We start from the raw sequence: 6,000 nt of genomic DNA, 5'->3' as shown, positions 1-6,000 counted from the left end.
AGTGGATAGAGCTATTGAGCAAATATTCCCTAAAGAACACATACACATTGCCCCCTTCAGTGTATCCAAAATGTTCCTGCTAATGTCGTCTTCATTGCCCCACATTCGGATTGTAACAAACAAGGGTTTTATTTAATAATTAAAGAGACCTCAAATCAGCCAGCTCCATCGATTTCATTTAAAATATTCTCAAAAAGAAAAGGAGTACTTGTGACACCTTAGAGATTAACAAATTTATCTGAGCATAAGCTTTCGTGAGCTACAGCTCACTTCATCGGAGGCATTCAGTGGAAAATACAGTGGGGAGATTTGTATACATAGAGAACATGAAACAATGGGTGTTACCATACACACTGTAAGGAGAGTGATCACTTAAGGTGAGCTATTACCAGTGGGGGAGGGGGGGCACCTTGATTATCACTACAAAAGGTCCCCCCCCTCCCACCTCCCCCGCTCTCCTGCTGGTAATAGCTCACCTTAAGTGATCACTCTCATTATAGTGTGTATGGCAACACCCATTGTTTCATGCTCTCTATGTATATAAATCTCCCCACTGTATTTTCCACTGAATGCGTCCGATGAAGTGAGCTGTAGCTCACGAAAGCTTATGCTCAAATAAATTTGTTAGTCTCTAAGGTGCCACAAGTACTCCTTTTCTTTTTTTCGAATACAGACTAACACGGCTGCTACTCTGAAACCTTATAAAAATCTGGCTTATATATCAACAGGACCATATGATTTCCTTCTCTGAATCTAGGGTTGCCAACTCTGACTGAAGCTATTCTGGGACATTAACAAAAAAGACCAACAAAGTTTTTCAAATCTCAGTTCAAGAGATGAAAGCAAAGGTTTCTCGATCAGTTCTAGTTGTGGCTAAATACACCCACCCATCTCTTCCCACTCTACTGGGGAAGCACTTTGGATTAAAAGAATGTATATAGTTTAAAGAAAGGTCAAGTAACTTCAATTAAGCAATGCCAACCCATGCAAATGCGGAAAATTGCTTATCAGAAGAGCTAGAGATACAGACTCAAGGAAGTTGGAGCCCAAGGCTTTAGAACATGCTTCCAAAGAGATCAGGAAGAGTTCTTCCCTCAATCTCAAGTCTTGCGGTGACACTCTCAGACATACCTCTTTGTCACAGCATTTCCCAAAGCATCAGGGCCAAAGAAAATTGGATTGGCTCACTCAGAAGCAACCGCACCTAGAGCCAGGTGGATCACCTTCTCAGTGCACATTCAAAATGACACCAGAACGGACATCATGGTCAAATTACTGGACTGCATCCAGAATAGGACAGAGAACCATTTTCCACCCACCAACTTGGGCAACTCTCAGTGTGCTTTTAGTCCGTATAAGGCACTTGGATATCAGGGTGATAAGTGCTTGGTAAAAGGCAACAGAAAGAGGGGAAGGCATGAAGATCTAGCAAATGCATTCCAGCCATTTTATTATTTTTAACTGAGAAGGAGAATAATATTATTATACTATACACACAGGCCTAATGTTTATGCTCTACACTTTTCAGGAGCCTTGATTGTAAATCCTGGAGCCTGATCCTGCTCACGCTGAAGTCAGTCGCAAATTCCCCATTAACTACAGTGGGAGCTAGGTGGGTTCCTGGTCTCTCTTCCCCAGACAGTCAGTTGCTCAGGGATAAAGAGCATTTTGTATTGTTCTACAGTGGCCCCTCTGGCTGGAGCTGGGCTCTGAAGGGAGCCCTAGCTAGTCCTTGCTAGCTGGATGGATCAAGTTTTGGGGTAGGAGTGGGGGGTAAGGTTAATGGAGGAAAATGTTAGAATCTTCAGAGCTCAGCTGGGGAAAGAGAGGATGATGAGGAAAGAGAGGAAAGAGATGCATCGTCTGGGAGGGGAAGGAAGCGCATTAGAGAGCTGAGATAGGCAACCTTCAATTAGGAGGATGTAGCTTAATATTCTGCAAGTCTTAATATGTGGTGAAAACAGCCCTCTTAAGAGGGCAGACTAAACCTCAGGTGGATGAATTCGAGTAAATATTCAGAACCTGGGGTAAAATTCCTCCCCAAACTCACCTAAGTGGCTTGCAGCAAGCAGGATGGGAAGTGTAAGGAACTAACTGAACACGGTCTAGGAGCTGAACCTGTAAAGCAACAGCTGCCACTAAGAGCAAAAATCTTCAGCTGCTACTGTTGCTTTCCCCCACAAGTGGCCCTTGTCAACCTAGTGCTAGGGAGCAGCGGGAGAAAGAGCACTTTGACACTGGCAACCACATCAGGTTATTCACGGTCAAAAGCAGAAGAGGAGCCTTGTTGCTGTAATACCTGGAAGTGGAGCTGCGTCTGCCACTATTGTCTTAAGGGTAGCATGAAACAATGCTGTCAGAGCGTACAGACTCATCGCTCAGCCAAACGTTCGTGAAATGCAGTTCCTAAATGTCTCTCAGACTTTTGCTCCATGACATCGGAGTATCTTTGGTACTGATATAGCCTTCATTACCAAACTAACCGAGCACCTCTTTAACACGTTTATCCTCACAACACCCAAGGAGGTCACATTATCGTTACCCTACTATTATCCCCACTTTACACACGAGGAACTGAGACACTCAGTGACTTGCCCAGGGTCACTCAAGAAATCTGTGGCAGAGCAAGGACTTCAACCCAAGTCTCCTTAACCACTAGACCACCCTTCCTCTTTATTAGTTATAGCTGTTTATCTTCTTAAGTTCTATCTATAGGATTATTTTGCATGAACTTCTGACTAAAGCTAACTGTTTTTTTGGGGGTGGGGGGCGCTGAGGAAATATGAAACATCTCTAGATCAATCCTTTTTTCCCACATACACCCTGATCTGTGGAATTGGATTCAAAATGTTACCACATTCCAAAGTTTAGCTTTTCTTTTTAAATGTGTTTAGTTTTCTTCTCATTTTGTCCTAAAGTCTATGGGCTTGTAGCAGTGCTAGGGCCCTTATGAATATCTGATTGCCATAGACCTCATGGAGTGAATTCTAACAGTCCTAGAAATGTGTGTCCAACTGAGTGGGTGTGTTTCTGTGTTTTAAATTGTTCCCACAGAAACAAGTGATGGTGCCTTGGTTCAGGGCAGTGAGTGGCTTTCACTGCAGCTGTGCTTCCACGTCAAAGGTAGCTTAGTCACTGGAGACTCTTGCCCTTCGGCATGTTAAGCCGTACAGAAAATCTTACGGTATTATTTTATACTGTGGGGATACACTATGGTGCATACACTAGAAACGCAGACACTGCTTATGTAACCCACTGCTGTGTTACAGGTCCCCCGCTGTGCCCAAGCCACAGAGGATAAGAGCTGTTACAGCCCTTGCCTCCAAACACCTGACTCTTTAGCTCAAACTTGAGCATCTCATACTTTTAGCTCTGGAGATTGCCAGTTCAGTCCTGGGTGTGTCAACCAAAAGGGTGGCCGTCACCCTTACTACACACATGTGTGTGTATAGATGAAGGATCCACGCATCTATATACACGGCTGTTAGTAGTTACAACAGAAGTATGACATTAGTGCCTGTCAGTATAAACCAAGACCAGGCCTCCACTGTGCCAGCGGCTGCACTTACACATAGTGAGAGAGAACATAAGAACGGCCACACTAGGTCAGACCAAGGGTCCATCCAGCCCAGTATCCTGTCTTCCGACAGTGACCAATGCCAGGAATTTCAGAGGGAATGCACAGACCAGGCAGTCATCGAGTGATCCATCCCTTGTCCTGTTGTGATAACTGGGCCAAAAAATTTACCCTAATTGTGAGTACAATTATAAAAAGCATGTAAAAGTTTACAAGATAACACAATAACCAATAACAACAAATGCTGATGGGAAATACTCAAGTTGCTTTCAACAATGAAGGCTATAAACAGGTGCAACAGAACCAGAGACACACTAAATTAGCCCTCCTTCCCTCCTCCCTCCCCTCCCCCCCCCCCCCCCCCCCCCCCCCCCCCCCCCCCCCCAAAAAAAAAAAAAAAAGACCACGTTGAGCTGATTCAAAAACTATGCTGAAATCACACTTGGTAAAAACAAAAAACAAAAAACCCATCCGAACCAAATTTGGTGTGTTGGATATTAGACCTAACTGGTGGACAAAATAATGAGGAGATGGGCTATTCCACCCATCATTCGCTTTGTGGGTCCTTAAAGGAAGAGACTTCAGAGATGAGAGTGGAGGGAAATACAGAAGAACAGATGGAGGCTACTGGAGTAAGGTCCATCATTGTCTGCCACCCCCACTGTTTCCTGGAACCCCAAGGCTTCATCATCCTGATGCTGAGAAATGTCCTGACCAGACCAGGCCTGAGAGAGGGACCCTGATGACATCACCACCTCTACTGGCTCCAGCTGAATTCCAACCACTGCATGGGATGAAATTGGATCAGACCAACAGCAGCAGCAGCTCCAGCCCATCTCAACTAACTTCTCTTTTCCCCGAAAAGGACAGTTACCACCATCTTTGGTACCATCTAATAGACTGTGAAACGGGGGGGAAGAGAGGAGGGGTTTCCTTCTAAAACTCTACAGCTAAAGGGAAAGGGAACACGCAATGTTGTTACAATGAAAGCCTTTTTTAACAATTTACATTTCAAAAGCTTTAACTATGTTTCCTTCTTTTCCATATTTTTAATAAAAGGTTAAAAGGATGTTTAATAGTGTGTTTGCTGTGGTGACTGGGTTATGTTAACACCTTGGGCCCATATATTTCATCTACATACAACATTTTCTGCTCCTAAAAGTTTACAGACTATAATGATAAAGTCAGGAGAGAGGAAGCTTGATCTCCATTTTACAGATGGGGACCTAAGGCACAGACGTGAAGGGCCACACCCTCAACTGGTGTACATCAGCCTAGTTCTATTGACTAAAAGGAACTGATCCAAAAAAGTCACTTGCCCTGGATCACACCAGAGGTCAATGGCAGAGCCAGGAACTGACCCCAGATTTCCTGAGTCCCGGTCTAGTGCCAGCCTTCTCCAGCTCTTTGTTGGTTTTCTTCTTGTTGGTGTTTCTGTAAGTTTATCTTTCTGAAAGTCCAATTTTAAAATAATGCAAGTCCTCGCATGGCTGACAAGATGAGACGAGGAGCTGGAAGGGTTCTGTAAGAGCCTTGGATGATTTCTAATTATAAACACTCTCCAACCTGGAATCCTCAAGGACATAAATAATGGCTCTGTTAATAGCCTTGCACTTATTAGTATAAAACTGCAGGAGTCTGAAGCCTATATCAGCAGGAGTTTTCTAGACAAGAAGAAAAATATTCTACCCTTGAGGTGGCTGCAGGAATTCTAAATCCTATGGACTTGGAGGTGAAGTAATTGAATTAAGCAGAAATGGAAGCCTTTTTGCTCTGCTGCATAAAATATCAGGGATCCAACAAAAACTCAGTTGTCTTCTCCACAGTGAAAGAAACCGGAGAGCATGGAAAGAGGAAAGGTCTCTACGGAGACTGAAGTGTGGAAAGATAAATAGGAGACTTAAGATGGGCAGTTAAATTAGAAGAGAAAACATAAATGCTTCCTTTGATTAATAATCCTTGTGATTATAAATAGGGGAAAAAGCATCAGCAAGGGAAAACATATCATGTAGAGAATCTTCATTTTATCTGAGGCTCAGTTCATCAGCTAAAACATGACATTGGATTAAAGGAAGAGATTTTGAATTTTAGACACAACTTTATCATAGCTTTTTAGGATAAGCAGAAAGAGGCAGAACAGCAGGAGAGCTCTTAGGGGTTGTTCTCTCTGATGGAGAGACTGTGGCTGAAAGCATGAGGGGTTTTCCATATACGTCTGCTTTATTTTTAAAACACTCCTCCCCCCCCCCAGTCTTTGCTTGATCAGGACTTTCTGGCAGAAGAAGGAAGCGGAGGAGGAGTAAAGGAGGCTGTAGGAAGGAGGTCAAGGAGGATGGAAATTGGTGATCTTTCCAACACTTAAATTAAAAATTCCAGCTTGAAACACAATCCTCTCATAGTGACACATAGGCATGTGCGGGGAG

This window comes from Chelonia mydas, chromosome 11 (assembly GCF_015237465.2).
Source record: "Chelonia mydas isolate rCheMyd1 chromosome 11, rCheMyd1.pri.v2, whole genome shotgun sequence".
Classification (NCBI taxonomy): Eukaryota; Metazoa; Chordata; order Testudines; family Cheloniidae; genus Chelonia; species Chelonia mydas.
The sequence above is the reverse complement of the archived record's forward strand: the minus strand, read 5'-3'. Positions refer to the sequence as shown.